Source organism: Vigna unguiculata, chromosome 1, assembly GCF_037176805.1.
Source record: "Vigna unguiculata cultivar grain cowpea cultivar isolate G323 ecotype 2 chromosome 1, ASM3717680v1, whole genome shotgun sequence".
Taxonomy (NCBI): domain Eukaryota; kingdom Viridiplantae; phylum Streptophyta; class Magnoliopsida; order Fabales; family Fabaceae; genus Vigna; species Vigna unguiculata.
This window is the reverse complement of record NC_140792.1, coordinates 26810808-26830350: the sequence shown is the minus strand read 5'-3', so window position 1 is coordinate 26830350 and position 19543 is coordinate 26810808. Positions and strand designations below refer to the sequence as shown.

General features: G+C 34.9%; 1 non-coding gene and 1 pseudogene across 1 annotated transcript; one reads left to right on the top strand and one right to left on the bottom strand.

Annotated features, from left to right (window-relative positions):
• On the bottom strand, positions 1-1928 carry LOC146888822 (histidine biosynthesis bifunctional protein hisIE, chloroplastic-like; annotated as a pseudogene).
• On the top strand, positions 1634-1855 carry LOC114165459 (small nucleolar RNA U3). Its single transcript, XR_003599713.2, has one exon. It is a non-coding gene; the product is annotated as a small nucleolar RNA U3 (small nucleolar RNA).
• Positions 1929-19543: the final 17615 nt, after the last annotated feature.

The following is a 19543-nucleotide window of genomic DNA, read 5'->3' as shown; positions in this document are numbered from 1 at the left end:
TTAATCCATATTGTACCTTCAAGAAAAATGAATCATAATAAAAGTGGTGTTAAAAGGCTTCTTAATAACTGAAAATCATGTAGAATGTGATATTTTTGGGACAAACAGGTAAAAAAGGGGTATATTGTTTCTCTTTTAAATTTCAACTCAATATAATAACATGCCAAGTTATACACACCTGATTTTGGAACACAACAACTTATCATTAAGCAATAATCGCTTTGTCCATGAAGGCTTCTCATTTTCTCCAGTTAACTCTGTTTTCCGTTGTGAGATTGTTGACTCCAATGCATACAAAGAGGTTAATGCCAAATTATTTCCTTCATCCTATAACAGATAACCAAAAACAATTTGAATGTTACTGCACTTTCTCTCCAGCAAAACATGGCAATTATATGTATTTTTTATTTGCTTTTAGTTACCTCTTGTTGTTTTAACAAGTCAAAGACTGATGTATAATTAACATGTTTCTGCCCGTGTGGCATGTAGGACCATCAGGTTTCCCCAGATATATTATCTGAAAAGTAAACAACATACCGTATGAAACTAAAATTAAAAAGGAAAAACTAAACAATTCAATGAGAAAAAGGGAAGTGCTTACATAATCACAGTCACAATCAAGAAAGACATCATGAATATTGATAAAATTATTAGAGGTCTCTCCTTTGGTCCACAATGTCGATCTTGATCGGCTATAGAAAGTGGCCTTTCGAGAAGATAGGGTTGTGGCAACTGCTTCTCTGTTTGCAAAACCTTGCATTAATATGGCCCTGTGTCAACATTCTGAGCTATTGCCACAACTAAGCCTTTGTCATCCCATTTTACACTATCCAGTAATGAATCTATCTTCAATAAGAACAAAAAATTGAAAACACGAAATGCTAAGAAAATCCACAAAGAACACAAAGGATGAATGTTCTTGTTAGAACAACATATTATATTAGCAATACAATCACCATAAAAAAGTAAGAGAATTTGTGGACTTGATCGTACGGAACAAAATTGTTGACAGTGAAGTAAGAGAATTTAGGTGACAGTGAAGTACCTTATATACAAACACAATTTCGAAATCTTAAATCTTCAATTTCAGCCCACCAAAAACAGTGCACATTGCTTCAAATTTCCTTTTGGTTTATTTCTTTTGTCGTGTTTGGTGAATGAAACAATAATCTATAGACCTGATTCTACAAGCACCTGCAACTAAAGTTTCATTCTGATTCAATAACTGCTTTTGCATAAGCACATGGTTCCTATTCACACTTTTATTCCATGATTTGAGATTGTTTTCAGAATAGCTAAGGTTAATTACTAGTCATGAATCATTATCCTTAAACAAGCAAGTGCATACTTTCACAGATGAACAAATATAAAAGATATATGATGATGGGAAACATTAGAAATGTTTAACTGATTTCAATGTTTCATAAACTGATAATTTTAGTATATAGAGATGATGGCATGTAGTTTCGAGAGAAGTTATCAATAAAATATTTCAGCACACACACATCACTGCACCCAAGCAATGCGTCATATTTGCCTCAACAATCTGCATTTCGGAAAGCCGGTTTGTCCCACATCGGAAACTTTTTGAAAATTACACTAGTTTATAAACCTCTGCGAAAGAGCTCTGGATACGACCTTACTTGAACAGGATCTGTTCTATAGGTTCGTACCTCTGTATCCTTAAGTTCTAAGGAGACAGGAACTGAAATCTGGTGGATGAACCATGACTCTGTGATCAGAGCGTGATTAACGGCTAGATGACCTTCTTCTTGGATTAGGAAACTCTTCAGCTGTAGAGGATCGTTCCTGGTCAGCAATGGCTTTGGATGGTCACAGAGTTGTCTGACAGATTCCTCAATATAATTTTTCTTCTTGGAAAATTTTAGAGTTTTGTTTTTCCGATACAGGACACCCAAGTCTGTCATCTCTTGATTACCTTTTTTAATATATATTTTTAACTACTATACATATTTTTTATTTCTTATATTCTACGACAACAATAAATACATAATAAATATTAATTTTTCCACCAAAACTTTGGCTTAAAAATAACTTTTTATTAAAACTTCTTTTAATTAGATGGGTAAATAAGATTTTTAGACAAAACTTTTCTAAAAATATCATCCCCATCATTTAGCAAAAATGTCAGATTTAAGATATAAAACTAATAAATAAGAAATTGATAATGAAATAAATATTAATTTATAAACATATAATAAAGAACATGAATTTAATGCAGCACAACTAATTTTGTTACTATAGAATAAAAGCAATATATACTCAAAACTTATAATGTCCACTAATTCTAAACATATAATAAAAGCAATATCACTTTATTTACTATACAGATCATGGTGCTTCAGGATGGGGCTTTTCTTATTTTACCCACATAATTTCAATATGCACCCCTATCAATACTACTCACCTTACCATTTTTTTGTAAATTACGCTATTTATGCAAACACACAAGAATTTGTTTGCTTCTTGCACCTCCATAATTGCTAAATATACATCTATAAGTTTTGAAATGTTCATTTTACTTCTTGGAATTTTATTTTAAAGCATCTCCTCCTTGTTCACAGTTTTCTTCCGTGATATTTCTCCACCAATAGTCTAAGTAGAAGTATTTTGACTAGCTTTAATAATAGTAACAGTGATTTAAAGTTCATTAACTTCAAGTACGTGGAGAAGGTATGAATCGGTTGTTTTGTTTTAATAGTTGTGGATTGTCTTCCATATCTTGGATTTGGAGGAGGTTTTTAGAAAACACATTATGGAAGAGATCATTTCTTTCTGTATTTCTATAATTCAAAAGTTTTTTACTTATTGTATGCACATATTTTCCTCATACACTCCCATTTTTTTTAAAAAAAAAAATCTAATTTTATCCTTTCAATTTTATAACCAAATCAACCTCTAAAATCTCCATTGATTTTCGTCGATGTCCTTGTGGTTTCTTGCTTTGGACATTGGATTACACACTCTTATTGGATTGTTGAACAATATTATTAAAAAAAAATTGCATTACATAATCTAGAAGTCTTTTTTAATTACATAATGCTGAAAAAAAAATGAACTAAACAATTAGAAACAAGATAACCTTTAAAATATGAAGATATAAATATCTTATGTCTACTTCCTATGTGTTTCAATTTATATCTTAAAACATATATTATTGATAAGATTAATGTTTAATTATTACTTTTGTCCCTATATTAAAAAAAAATATTCAATTATTTTTATTTAATTGTGTCCCAATTTTGTTTTAAATCGCACAATGGTGACTTTTTTTGTTAAATTATCATTAACATTGTTTACCAGGTGTTATATGTCAGTATTATGAACTTTTATTTATTTATTTATTTTTTAATGTTTTTGTTTTCCTTTTTTTTTCATCTTTCATCTCCTTCCTTTTTCTCTCCACGCTACCCCTCCATCTCCTTCCTCCTCCTTTTCTCCATGCCACTCCTCCATCTTCTTTCTTCTCCTCCCCACACACTACTGTTGGTTCTCAAGTGAGCATTCATCAAAGTCCCACATAGAGTGATGTGAAGAAGAGAACAACAGAAAAGTATTATAAAAGTAAAGAGTTGGTTTTGGAGTTGTCACCACAACTCAATAGGTCTCTTGGGTGTATGAGGGGCTTGGGTAGTTGTGTGTCATTGGAAGGTTTGCAATTTTTGCCAGAAAAATTGCACTATGAAGGGTTTGCAATTTTGGTCCACAAAAATTGCACTATGAAGGGTTTGCAGTTTTGGTCCATAAAAAATTGTAAGAAGGTTTGCAATTTTTGCCCGAAAAATTACACTTAGGTGATAGTACTTCTTATTGAGTATTTGTGGATGTAGGCCTTGAGGTGCCGAACCACGTTAAATTTCCTATGTGTTTTTATTTATATTTTTCTGTTCTTATTTGTGGGTGTGCTTCTGCTTGAAGAGAATATTATTTTTAGTGCATGATTTCCCAACAGTGGTATCAGAGTTGAGGTTCTGACCAAGGGTTTCTAATCAAGGGAGGAAGATGAGTAATTTGGCATACTGACCAAAATCAACGTCCTTTAAAGAGAGTGGAGTTCATATGTGGCGAGTTGCTCCCAGATCTACGAAGGAGGTTGCAAATGGTGATCATGTGGCCTAATAGTGATGTACGATGGAGATCTCATTTGTGTGAGTCGTGGTTTGCGATATGTGCGTGGAGGAAGTGCTATGCAGCTTACAGATCTACTTTGGTTGTTGCGTCTGGTGGACTGCTATGTTTGGTAACGTTGGATCTGCATGGTGAGGGTGGAGCTCGAGATCTCCAATGGTGGTGTTTTGCATGGCTCACGCGATGCTTCGTCAACCGTGGGTGTTGCCTCGTTGTGTTGTGGCAATGTCGAGGTTTGACCAAGGTGGCGTTATGATGGATTCCCCTTGAGTATCAGTGAATTGTTAGAGACAATGAAGTGAAATGTAAGATCCGAGAAATTTAAATAATTAATTAAATAATTATTTAATAAATGCGGGTAGTAGGAGCCTTTTAAGCCATTTAATGCGGATTGCAATGATATGGAAAAGTACTAGCTCAAATGGTTGAGAGTACTTGTTTGTGTGAGGGAACTTGGGTTCAAGTCCTATGTATGTCATTTATGTGCTATTTAATTTATTATTATTTTAAATATGTGCTGGATTATGATGAGTGATAATATAATCATGAAATTATATAAATTATCACGAAACATGAAGTGGTTGAATGGTTATGCATTGATTTGACATTTGGCATGGTATGGGTTTGAACCTTGGTGAACCCAAATTAAACTTTCTTTTTGCCAAAATTTCCTTTGGCATGAAGGTGAAAGGGCAAGTAAACCCTAGCAGCCAAGGGGGTTGGAAAACCATCATAGAATTTCCAATGAATGGCAATTAAACTCAAGTTTAATGATATTTTCGTTTTATACCATTTACCTCTCATTAAGACCACAATTAATGACCAATTAAGAGAAAGAAAGAGTGGTTTAGGGACTGTTATTGTTGCATAGCCTTAAGTATACGAAAATTTAGAGTGTAAGGTGAGAATTGAGGAAAGCTAGGAGCTGCATTGAGATAGAGTCAAAAGAACATCATTGGTGATCAAGAGGGAACTAACAACAAGTCAAAAAATAAGTTAAGGAAACCAGGTTAGGGGAGCTGTTACTCGTTAATTTTATGTTTAAGAATAAACTACATGATATATAGACATAATTATGCATGAATACCTGTTGTTTGGTTTGATTTTATGATTTCTGGAAATTTCCCAGAAACCGCCTGGATGGCGATGAACTGTCGCCAGCCGGCACATGTATTTTGGCTTGGTTTCTGGGTTCCTACGAGGAACCGCCTGGCGACGAGTCTTGTGCCGCCAAGCGACGCGTACTATTTCTGGGTTTTGATGAACACCTGTCAGGCGACGCGAACCAATTTTGGTTTGATTTTGGTGTTTTGGGATTCCTAAGTTAACTCTGATTGGGGTACAAGATAGTAATAACGATTGGTAAATGGTTGGAGATTAGATTTTGTGGGATTATATGACGTTGAAGGTTCAATTGAGTGAAAATCTATATGAACAATAATTTAGGGCTGATAATTTGGGGATTTTTATAGTGGCACTAAATTAAAGGGAGAAGGTCAATGGAATTTCACTTATTGGAAGTTTTAGGAATGGATAGTGAACCTAAACATGTGAGTACAACCTTTTGAGTCGTAAATTGAATGAAACTAGGGTAGTGGAGAGTGGTTGAGGTTTGTATGTGCAAGGGGGATTTCTGGGTTCCTAGATCAGCAGGAACCGCTTGACGCCCAATTGGGTGCCGCCAAGCACCATACCAGAGAGGTGTGTGGTGTTCTGTTTACGAAAAATGCTATTTTTCGTACTTTTCGCGCAACAGGAACCACCAGGCGGTAGTTTAGTCCCGCCAGACGCCACCTTCCTCACTTCTGGGCGTTAAGCGCCACAAGTTTTTCTAATTTGCGCAGTTTTCGTAAAACTGCATTTTCTGGTTCGTTAACTGTTCGATTTAGGTGAAATTTTGACAGGTGGTCCATAACATGTGGTTATTCACTTTGAACGGTGGAGATTGGATTTGGAGGTCAGTAGCTATAGATATACATTACTTAATATTTCTGATTTTGGAGTCTGTAAAATACACGAATAAGCTCTTGATAAGTTCAAGTAACTTCTTATGAAGCATGATTGGGTTATGTGGTAAGTCTCTATCAATTTCTTAGTCACATGTGGATAATTAGTTTGGTGAAGGCATGAATGTCAATATTAAATTGCATTGGTGCATAAGATCATGTGCTTAAAATTGTTAGAGTGCTGCTGCTTATATTTTGTTTGAGCATGCTTGGGATGGTCTATATGACTAGGCGATGAATGCACTTGTGAGGTGCTATAAGGCCTGGAACATTATATATGTCAATGCTTTTCATTAGGGGTACTCTAGAATGAGAGCAACCTGTGTGAAGTGTTCTTAAACTTGAACTAAAATTAGTGTTGCGCAAGTACTGGTGTAGCGCCTGGCGGTGGTGATCGACCCGCCAAGTGACAACGTAGAAACAAGGGGTTTTGGATCACGGTGGCACCTGACGGTAAGGAAGGGTGCGCCAAGCAGAGTCTGTAGTTCAGTAAATACTAAGGCACGTGGCGCCCGACGGTACAGGAAGTCCCGCCAGGCGATAATTGCAGTGGCGGTGAAGACTAAGGCGCTTAGTGCTTGGCGGTACGTGTCCCCCGCCAGGTGATCTAGAAGCAGCAGTGATTGGCGGTACGTGTCCCCTGCCGAGCGATTTTGCTGCACTAGATTGGTGTTATACTTGCTATGATGTGCGTGATCTACAAGGCTTCTAGGATATCTTAAAGGTAGGCTTGTTGGTGTTCCTTGAGTTGAGCTCGGAACGTATCCCTTGAGTTGAGCTCGGGATAGGGGTTAAGCACGTGGCATTCCTGGAGTTGAGCTCAGAATGACATCCCTCAAGTTGAGCTCGGGATGGCGAATGAACATAAGGAACCCTTGAGTTGAGCTCGGGTTGGCGAGTGTTTCCGGTGTGAGTGTGCTGGTTGTGGCCAGTACAGATGGGTCCAGATAGATTGCCTTCCTCAGTAGTTAGCTGACGAGTTTGGTAGTTTTGGGACGTTACGAACTATGTTCGTATTTGGGAACTCCACCTAACGTTACGGTGTATGATCCGTAGCAATGGTTTCTCGCACGTGTTCTATCGGTTGTGGCCGATAGGTATGGCAACAAGACACCTTGGGGTACTCACTAGAAGACGTAGAACATGATTGACATGGTTGTGGCCATGTGGTGTGGAATCAAGGGAAGGGATTCCTTTGGTCTATTTGTCTGATATATATAAATGTGTTTATATTTATATGTTTATTCTGTTAGCTCACCCTATCTGTTTGTGTTTGGCGATGATCGTATACGCGGTATACGTGAGCAGATGGTGTTGTAGGTGGATCTGGTAAGGCATAGAACCGGAGCAAGGCTAGTCGTGGGGCAATTTTCTTAGAGTTTTTACATTGTCTTTATGATTTCAAATCAGTTGTAATTATTAATATTATTGGACTATTTGTTAATGGTAATAGTAATTATATTCAAGGATTTTGGAATTATTATTGAAGTAAATAAAGTTTTGAAATTTCTCGCATTTTTGGGAAATGGATTTATAATTAATGAGTTTTTATTTTCTTATTTTATTTTATTATTTAAACCCGTAATATCCTGGCGGGATGTTACATGAAAGTTGTCGACAAAGTCTGATGTGTAAGGCGGTGAGGGTCGATGGTGGGGAAAGATTGTCATCGTTAGTGAGTCCGTGCAGATCACCAGTGACAAGAGTGGTTAAAGTAGATCTGTTGGATCACTAGTAGCAAGAGTGGTTCAAGCGTATCTGTTGGTGGTGTGCCAAATGTTTGTTCCATAACATGTGAGACTTTTGGTGAAGGGAGGATATGTTGGTTCTCAAGTGTGTATTCACCAAAGTCCCATATTGAGTAATGTGAAGAAGAGTGCAACAAAAAAAGTATTATAAAAGTAAAGAGTTGATTTTGGAGTTGTCACCACAACTCAATAGGTCTCTTGGGTGTATGAGGGGCTTGGGTAGTTGTGTGTCACTAGAAGGTTTGCAATTTTTGCTAGAAAAATTGCACTATGAAGGGTTTGCAATTTTGGTCCACAAAAATTGCACTATGAAGGGTTTGCAGTTTTAGTCCATAAAAAATTGTAAGAAGGTTTGCAATTTTTGCCCGAAAAATTGCACTTGGGTGATAGTACTTCTTATTGAGTGTTTGTAGATGTAGGCCTTGAGGTGCCGAACCACGTTAAATTTCCTGTGTGTTTTTATTTATATTTTTCTGTTCTTATTTGTGTGTGTAGAACCAAATATTTCTATTTCCCGATTTATTCAATAAAAACCTTAATTATCTAAAAAGTAATAATAAAAATACCAATAAAAGATAAAAATAAACAAAATAAAAACAACGATAATGCCAATTATCAAATTGCTAAAAGCAAAAGTCATAGAAGTCCTCAAAGGAAAGACCTTCACCTCATGAATAAGCAATTTTTTTCCTACACCTCCATTTTTTTCCTCCACCCCTATATATAAAAGAATTTCAATTTTGACATTTTTGCATTGTGCAATCCAAAAGTTAATATTAACATATGGATTGTACAATATTAAAGTAAAAAATAACTTTCAAATTATGAAACCTTTGTTTTCCTAAAAAAAAAGAATTATGAATTGTAAACTTAAAAGCCAAAAGTGACTTTTAAATTATGTAACTTAAAAGCCTAATAACTTTTAGATTGTATAATTCAAAAATAATTTTTAACCATTTCTAACTTTTAGAAAACATTTGGTTTTCTAGATTGCACAATTCAATAATTATTTTTAACTTTTGAATTGTACAATCTAGAAAAGTAAAGGCTATATAATTACACATGATAAATATTGTGGGTGTAGCAACCACTCTGGAAGACATAATGTGGATGAGAAGAGTAGACGATGTGGGGACAAACATTGCATGACCAAACAAACCATGTATCAGCATGGCGTTAGACATTGTGTTGGGGAACACGTTAGATGTTGAGCTGTCAAGCTAAGTAGTCTATATAGTTGTGGGAGAAGTAGAGTAGGTGAGTCAGACCGGATAATGTAAGACCTAGGAAAAATAATTATTATTTTAAGGATAATGGTATGTTAATTACCATTGTTTGACTTCAAGCTAACTCCCTGACGTGGCAAGCATACATGGATTTTCTTTTTTAATTTATAATTATTTAATTAAAGAATTATATGGTAGTAAACTTTGTAAAGGCAGTTTCAATTTTTTTTAAAAAAATTCTCTCCGCAAACCGTCTTCTTCCTTTGCTCGAACATTTTCAGTGTCTCAGCGAAACAATTGATTGTCTCTCCTAGGAAAGGTTCTTTGCTTATTTTGTAATGCAGAGAGGGAGAAAGGTGTTAGGGAGAAAAGCAAAAAACAATTTTGGTCGAAGAAAGCTCTGCAAAGTGCGGTTTGTCTAGCATTCAAAGTTTCTGTTTTGTTTTTGGTCAAAGAAAGCTCTATGAAGTGTCATGTTTCTGCCATTCAAAGTTTCCATTTTGTTTTTGGTCAAAGAAAGGTCTGTGAAATGCGATTTCTCTACCATTCAAAGTTTCCATTTTTTTCTTCTTTCCATGTTTGTGGTTTCTGCAGTTCTCATTGTCTTTCTCCTTCTATTAAAATTTTAGTGTTCATGCATTTGATTGAAGGAACAAAGGTGACTGTTTTCAGAAGTTGGATTGCAAAGGAAAATAGGGTTTGTTGAGCAAAAAAAAGGGTGAAGGTATTTGTGTTTATTTGGCAGTGTTGTGTGGTTTTGTTGAATCAGTGAGGCGAAACGCCTCCTCCGTTGCCCTTTGGTTGTTGCCCCATTCTTTTTGGAGGTTTAACTTCTTTATCTATGGATTTCAAAGTTATAAACATTGATTCCTGTTATTTCTAAGTTTTCTGGGTATGCATTATACTATGTGCTTGTGAGTGTGTTGTATAAAAGTGATGGTTGACTTTTGTGGTGGTGTTGTATTGTGATATGCATTTAGGTTATGCTCCCAAATTGAGTAAAGACACCAAAGTGAGTAAAGACAAACATATATCTAGTTGAATGCCTTTTGTGAAACACTATTCTTGTAGAATTTTTTTTTCAGAAGTAATGTGGTACAAGGTAGGCAAGAGTTCTCATAACTGTTGTAGTCACATGAGTTGCCCCATAAAGAATTTACTTAGCAAACTCAATCCAGAACACTGTCCTTAAATCATATTCCAGTAAGACACTGTTTGATTTGATATCCCTATGTTTGATATGTGGTCTAAGTTGGGGGTGAAGGTACCTGAAAGTAGATACATTTATGGATAATAAACTATAGCAGAAGAAGTTAACAAAAAAAAAATAGGGTTAGTTTGAATATAATTGTTGCACTTGAAGAGCTTTTGTCTATGGTGTTCTTCATAAGAAGCTTATCTAAACCTTCATTTTGATTGTTGTTACTCAATAATGGACAAGATTGCATAATTAGAAATATGAAACATTTTTTTTAACTATGACTTAGTTCAAGTTCCATTTTTTCATGAAATATTATATTTGGTAGGAAAGTGAATATGTGATGTGTAGGGTGATTCGATCTGCTTGATTTTATATGATCAAGTTTGTGCACATAAGTGATGACCTGTTATGCATTTTTTTGGTAGCACATGGGTTGTCTCTAGTTTTTGAACAATCATGTTATAGTGGTAACCCATTTTGATTGTGGTGAATAATTTTTCTCCATGTGTTCAATTTACAATGATCTGTGGTTTTACATGTATATATGTTTTATGAATTTGAGTTCACTTTGTCAATTTTTTTGGAATTGGTTGACTTGATCAAATTGTACATAATGAGATGGGTTGATTTGGTCATACCCATTATTTGAATAAATGAAGGATAAAATACTGAAGGGAATAGTTATGGATTTCTTTTCTTAAGAACCATTGATTGAGTCAATATGGGGTACTTTTAATTAATGTATGATTGATTTCATTTACCTAAATTGTAACTTAATCTGTATTCAAAATTTTGTTGAGTTTTTGTGAATTAGGTGATGACCTGTGGTATATATTTTGCAATGATTTGTAGGAGTAATTTTTTTGCCATTTAAGTTGTGGATTAAGTTTAACATTGTTCACAATGGTTAGAGATAATTTTACAGGGCAATATTTGTTGTATTTTTGAGATGGGTTGTAAATGCCAAGGAAATTATTCTCCACAAGCGTGCAGTAAAAGCAAGAAGACAAAAAAGGAAGAGAAGGATGAACATGTTATTTTTCAGGCCTTGTGTTAATTTCAATAGAATTGTTTTTTTTTTGAATTTGACTAAAATTATTTTCTTGTGTAAATATAGGTAAGAATTGTGCATAAGTGTGACACAAAATACATTGTTGAAGCCAACACTTTACTCAAACCCAATCACCGTAAAATAATCCAAGTTACACCTTTGAGGTGGTGTTTGGAGCTGGGGAAGGTGTTGGAAATAAATTGTCCCTTGATTAGGGAGTTTTTTATCGGTGGGTTCCTGATGGGGACTTCATTCATGTTTGGCAGTAGTTGGTCCGCTTATCAGTATATGATGTTTGTATCTACTTAGGTGTAAGTATGGTTGGTAAATCTGTTGAGTTTGATAGTGATATAAGTGGCTTAGTAGGTTCACTCTTTGACAACAAACCAATTATAATAGGATACATAAGTGAGAAGATTAAGATCTGTGTGGGTAAGGATGATGATGATGTGGATAATGTGTGTAGGCTTTATTTGTTACCCTATTTTTGTGTCTCCTATTTTCCTAGGACCTCTAGGATTGTCTCAAATATGCCTTCCAAAATTTTAGACAATTTGGACAACTTGAGTGACTTTAATTGGGCGGAGTGTGTCCATACGCTTTTGACTAGTGCTTTGAATCGTGGATGTAAGGTTGTACGAGAAAAGCAAAATTCTCGTAGCCTTAATATAGTTGGTTGTGTTGTAGTTGTGTAGGTAAATAATAATTTCAAAAGCTCTTTATTTTTGTTTGTTAATGATTTGTATATGATATCCTATTTTCCATTGACATAACTATGGGTTGCTCGTCGACTTCAGTTAGAAGATGTACATGGGAAAAATCATTTTCCACAAATTTTGCAATGGCCATTGGTAAAGATTAGGACTGTCAATATTGAGTCCATTTTTGAAAAGGCAACGTTAATGTTGTTTGATATTTTGATTTTTTTTAGCGTGTTTGATTTTTTTAAACTACTTTGAATATGTTTTTTTATTTATCGTAGGGTGTGTGTGATTGGTCCCTAAAGTGAGGATGATAAGAAGAATCCAATTGTTGCAAGTGCACTCCGTATTCAAGATGAAGGCACTACTAAATTTTCTTACAATGGCGGTGATGGTCGTTCTGCAAAAAAATGCGGCTTTACAAGAGAAATTTAAAAAGCATGAAAGGCTTATTATGGAGATGAAGGCTGAAATCAAGAACTTGCGGGTTTAGTACTTTGGAAGTGGTCATGCCGACCCTCCTACTCTTGAAGGCAATGATCTTAATGAAGTTGGGAGTTCTCCTTGTGAACAAAATCAATGTGAATAGGCAGAAGAAAAGAACGTCCATGGTGATTTCACAACAGCAGCTGAACCAGACCCTTGTGATGTTAAAGAAAAAAAATTAAATTCAGTTGTGGGTTCTTGTTTACAGCAGAAGAAGTGTGAGGAAGGTCCACGGTTCTCCTTCACAGGCACGTGGTCATGAAGGAAATGATTTTATTGAAGTTAGGGGTTCTCCTTTTCACAGAAAGTAGTGCAAACATGCAGAAGAAAAGAACATCCATGATGATTTGACAACAACAACTGAATATGACCGTTGTCTAGGGGTGGGCAAAAAATATATTTTTCTTGATCCAATCCACTTTTGCTCCAATCCAATCCATTTATAATCCATTTTATTACAAATCCAATCCATTTAAAATCCATTTAATGGATCTAGATTTCAATCTAATCTACATTTTATATATTTTATAGATTGGATATCCATTTTATAAATCAAGATTTTTAAATATGGATAATCCAAACAATCCAATCCAAATTTTTAATTTAAATTTTTAGTTGGGTTAGACTAAAGGTTGAGATGGACTAGGCTAAATTCAGACTCGGACGGGCCTTGCTCGACAATCTATACGGATCTGGCAGGCCCGACGACCATAAGAGGTTGGGCGGGCCTAAAGATATGAACGGGCTAGGTGGGCCTGACAAACCGAACGAATCGATCGGACCTAACGATCCAAAAAATTCGAGTGAGCCCGATGACCCGAACGGGCCAGGCGGGCCAATGACCCAACGAGCCAGGTGGGCCCAAAGACCCAAACGGGCCAGGCAAGTTCGAAGATACGAACGGGCCAAACAGGTTCAAAAATTCGAACAAGCCCAGCGGGCTCGAAGAACCGAACGGCGGGCCTGAAGACCCGAACGGGTAAGGTAGGCCCGATGACCCGAACATGCTTGACGGGCACGACGACCCAGACATGCTTGACGATCCGGACGACCTAAACAGGCCATACAACCAGGACAGGCCCGATGACCCGGATGGGCCTGACAACCTACACGGGCCATACGACCCAGATGGGCACGACGACACGAATAGGCCCAATGACCCAGACGGGCTCGACGTCCCGGACGGTCCCCACGACCCGGACCCGTTCGTGTCGACGAGTCTGTCCGGGTCATAAGGCCTGTGTAGGTTGTCGGGCCCGTCCAGGTCTTTGGTTTTTGGCCTTGTGGGCTTCTTTGATGGGGCTTTTTTTCAGTGTTGGCTTTTTTAGCCCTCGCCCACATGGGCCAGGGCCAAGCCTTGTGGATTGGGCCAAATTGACACCTCTATGGGTCGGCCTGACGACTCAGACGGGTCGTGCCTGACGACTTGTACGAACTAAGTCATGTTGGCCTTAATGACACAAGTTTTAAAAAATTCAATTTAAATTTCTTTTATAAAAAATGGATTCTGGATTTTGAACTTGATCCAAATATTTGGATTGGATTTAAATATTGATCCAAATATTTGGATCTGGATTTTAAAAAAATCCAAACAACTTTTGCTAAAAAAATGGATTTGGGTCGAAAATCTAATCTAATTATTTGGATCTAAAATGGATGTGGATTGGATCATTAAAAATCCAATCCATGCCCACCCCTACCGTTGTCATGGTGAAGAAAAAATTTTAAATTCACCGTTGGCACTGTGAGAAAGGTGACGGTTCTTCTTCAATGGCACATGGCTTTGCCCAAGCTGAGTAGTGTATAGAGCTTGATCATTCTAGTAAAAGTGAGGAAAACACCATTGATATTAAAGAATGTTCAAAATATGAGTGCTTGGTCATTGTCCCTTACATTGAAGGCCAAACCAGTACAATGGTTATAAATATGGGTCAATTGTATAGGGATGTCATTGCTGTTGAATGGGGAGGATATGTAATCCAACTTTTTCCTACCAAACCCTTGTTATGTTGTGGTTATTAGAGTTATCATTAATTTAAGTGTGATAATTGAAATTTTATTAATTTTTGTAGATTTGTTTTTCACTGAAATCAATGGGCAATTATTTAGAAGCGTCAAGTGTCATGGATTTTGTCCTTGTGCCTAGATTGGTAACATGGTAATTTTTGCTAGCTAAAACAATCAACTTTGAATCTTAATGTGAAAGTCCTGAAATAAAATGGTTCCTGTTGTGATTAGTCTGTTTTGTTTGTAGCTAGGAATTACATGTACAAAGAGAAAAGACTAAATGGCTGAGTAAATAGAGAAATATTCAATTCTTTGTTTACGGTAAGTGAAATCCTTTAATCTATGTGTTGGAAAAGTTAGTGTAGATCTGGCATGTATAGACCTGATTTGGCAGAATGTTGTGATTCTCGATTATAATAAGAGGAAACTAAATAGATGTGTATGGACTTTAGACGACTACCGACATTACCTACCATGTGATTTGGTATTGCATGAGGAAATATTAACAACATATATTGTGAGTTTCCCACATTGTTGGTTATGAATTTACTTAATTTGTAATGTGTTCTTGTGTTTAATTTTAGTTTTGTTCAATTGTTTGCCCCAGTCGTTTACGATGGACACTGGTGGTGCTATGCGATCAATTTTGAAACCAAGCAGTTTGTTGTATTGGATTCTCTTCCACACAAGTGTCGGCGAAAGAAACAAATAGATAATCATGTGGTAAGTCAATTACTTTGATAACTAATTTGCCTGATGTCTTTAGGACATTTAAATTTTGGAGGTCATTTGTTATTTATTTGTGTTTGCAGATACAAAATTTGGAGCACCTATTGTGGCTTTTTGTGGGTGATAAGAACCAAGGCAAAGCATCCTTTGAACTCATCGTTTATGATCTTCCTAGACAACCAAATTTGTAAGGATAACAAGTTCAATAACCAGACTTCCATGTTAAATTATTCTGTTTATGTTTATTAATATGGTGTTCCTTATATTCAAGCATAATTGTGGCATTTTGGTGTTAAAGTATCTTGAAATGTGGGATGGACTTAAAATACTTGATGACAAAACCATGCCCCCTTACTCCTCTATTAGTAGGCTAACCTTCAAATTAATTACATTGATGCAAAGGTTATTTTATCCCATACCATTCTGAAATATATTTTTTTTGGCATAAGAGGAGCTCCAACATTTCAGACAATAATATGTTTGTGAATGGATTCTTGACCCTGAAAATATCCATCGGGAGAGCGTTCTCGAAAAATTTCAACCATTTGTATATAAGTAGAAGTTATAAGGCACTTTGTAGGAGTCGGTGCACATATGTTGTTTAAGTAGGTTGTACATTGTACAAGTTTACTTCACTGGATATGTTAATGGTATAGATTGGTTAATGAAAAATTATGTGAATTGGTGTGCTTTAACAGAAAAAAAGTTGTTGTTTATATGCATTGACAATAATCCTTTTTGTAATTCTACTACTTTTTATGGATATACCAGTCAACGTATTTGGTGCACTTCGAAAATACAATAGTTCGGTGCAATAATTTTAGACCATGGTCAATATGATTTCCTACATTCACAATAAAATTGAAGCACCAAAGATTTAATTAACCTCCGCAACAATATATTAACATGATATCATTGTCTGAAATAGGCGAATCAAATTTTTAGACCTATGGGTGAAGTTAGGTTGTGGTCCTATACAAAAAGTATTAGGCTAATCATCACTTAAAGTATTTGTGATAATCAACTAAGATTTCCAGTGAACTTAGGAGATTTGATGTGTGTTATTTTTTTTTAAACTTAGTGAAGATTAAATCACCAAAGTTTTAATTAACATCCACAATAATAGAATAACATGATTTAATTGTCTCAAACATGTGAATCAATTTTTCAAACCTATGGGTGAAGTTAGGTTGTGGTCCTGTACAAAAAGTATTAGGTTGGTCATCACTTAAAGTGGGAGTGATAATCACTTAAGATTTGTAGTGAACTTAGGAGATTTGATGTTTGTTATTTTATCTAAAACTTAGTTAAGATTTAAGCACCAAAGTTTTAATAAACCTCTACAAAAATAGATTAACATGATTTAATTGTCTCCAACAGGTGAATCAAATTTTCAGACCTATGGGTGAAGTTAGGTTGTGTTCCTCTACAAAAACTATTAGACTGGTCATCAGTTAAAGTGTTTATGCTAATCAATTAAGATTTCCAGTGAACTTAGGAGATTTGATGTGTGTTATTTATTTTAAACTTAATGTAGATTGAATCACCAAATTTTTAATTAACAACCACAATAATAGAATAAGATGATTTAATTGTCTCAAACATGTGAATCAATTTTTCAAACATATGGGTGAAGTTAGCTTGTGGTCTTGTACAAAAAAGCATTAGGTTGGTCATCACTTAGAGTGTTTGTGCTAATCAATTAAGATTTCGAGCGAACTTAGGAGATTTGATGTATGTTATTTTTTTTTTAAATTAGTGAAGATTGAAGTACAAAAGTTTTAATAAACCTCCACAACAATAGAATAGCATGATTTAATTGTCTTAAATAGGTGAATCAAAATTTCAAACTATGGGTGAAGTTAGGTTGTGGTCTTGTACGAAAAGTATTAGACTACTCCTCACTTAAATGTGAGTGATAATCACTTAAGATTTGTAGTGAACTTAGGAGATTTGATGTTTGTTATTTTCTTACAACTTAGTGAAGATTGAAGCACCAAAGTTTTTATTAACATCCACAACAATAGAATAACATGATTTAATTGTCTCAAACATGTGAATCAAATTTTCAGACCTATGGCTGAAGTTAAGTTATGGTTCTGTACAAAAAGTATTAGATTGGTCATCACTTAAAGTGTGAGTGATAATCACTTAAGATTTGTAGTGAGCTTAAAAGATTTAATGTTTGTTATTTTTTTACAACTCAGTGAAGATTGAAGCACCAAAGTTTTTCTTAACATCCAGAACAATAGAATAACACGATTTAATTGTCTCAAATAGGTGAATCAAACTTTCAAACCTATGGGTGAGGTTAGGTTGTGGTCTTGTACAAAATGTATTAGGCTCATCATACTTTAAGTGTCTATGATAATCAATTAAGATTTCCAGTGAACTTAAAAGATTTGATGTGTGTTATTTTTTTTAAAACTTAGTGAAGATTGAAGCACTAAAGTTTTAATTAATCTCCAGAAAAATAGAATAGAATGATTTAATTGTCTCAAACATGTGAATCAAATTTTCAGTTCTATGGGTGAAGTTAGGTTGTGGCCATGTACAAAAAGTATTAGGCTGATCAATCATCACTTAAAGTGTGAGTGGTAATCACTTAATATTTGCAGTGAACTTAGGAGATTTAATGTTTGTTATTTTTTTACAACTCAGTGAAGATTGAAGCACTAAAGTTTTTATTAACATCCCCAACAACAAAATAGCCTGATTTAATTGTCTCAAACAGGTGAATCAAACTTTCAAACCTATGGGTGAGGTTAGGTTGTGGTCTTGTACAAAATATATTAGGCTCGTCATACTTAAAGTGTCTGTGATAATCAATTAAGATTTCCAGTGAACTTAAGAGATTTGATGTGTGTTATTTTTTTTTAAAACTTAGTGAAGATTGAAGCACCAAAGTTTTAATTAACCTCCAGAACAATAGAATAGAATGATTTAATTGTCTCAAACATGTGAATCAAATTTTCAGTTCTATGGGTGAAGTTAGGTTGTGGCCATGTACAAAAAGTATTAGGCTTATCAATCAGCACTTAAAGTGTGAGTGGTAATCACTTAAGATTTGCAGTGAACTTAGGAGATTTAATGTTTGTTATTTTTTTACAACTTAGTGAAGATTGAAGCACTCAAGTTTTTATTAACATCCTCAACAATAAAATAGCTTGATTTAATTGTCTCAAACAGGTGAATCAAATTTTCAGACCTATGAGTGAAGTTAGGTTGTGGTCTTATACAAAAAGTATTAAGTTGATCATAACTTAAAGTGTCTGTGATAATCAATTAATATTTCCAGTGAACTTATGAGATTTGATGCGTGTTATTTTTTTTAAAACTTAGTGAAGATTATAGTACCACAACTTTAATAAACCGTCAAGCCCACTTTTTCATAACTTGGATATCAATTACGTTTAGATATTGGAATTTGCAGTATGTGAATACTGGAAATCATTGAAAATCTTTGCTTTGCTTACTTTTTATGTGTCCATTCAGGAGTACTTAAGTGGGTACCTAAGGTATGTTTTTGTAATAAGGTTTAACCCATTAGGAAAACAATATGACTATGCAAACCTAATTAAAAATAATAGTTATGGAAGCTTCTCAATGCAATTTCATTAAATTTAAAGCCCTCATTGATAAAATATAAAGATCAGAAAAATGAAATCATATATTTCCCAAGTTCCTGTTATGTGATGGATTCTGACAAATTTAGTGGTGAGTCATGAATAATGTTCTTCACATACACCACTATAGTGAACGAAACTAGAGCAACGGACTTAAAAACTACCAATCTATCCATAACTAAACATGTCATTGACGAACATAAATCCTAATCCCAAAAGGTGTTTTGTAATGCCATGTTGATCATGCTGAATGATCCAAAAGTAGGTGTTGTTTGGAAATTATTTCCTGCACAAAATGAGTCATGCTTTAGTGAAACGTTAACGTGATAATAAATTATAATAAATAAATATAGCATATGCTTATTTTACCTAAATATTTCTCCACTTCCACAAACATGAGTATTTTCAATTGAAGTTAATAGTGATAAGAACCCTGTGCATGGTACATCAAAGACCTGGACATGGTTTAATTTAAAATAATTAGTTATCTTCATTTAAATAACAACACTACATAATGAAATCAAAACTAACCATGTTGGTTGTGGTATCCGTTTCAAGGTTGAGTATATCAGTCCTTAGGGATGTTGAATTACCAACTTCATGGTCACCAAGG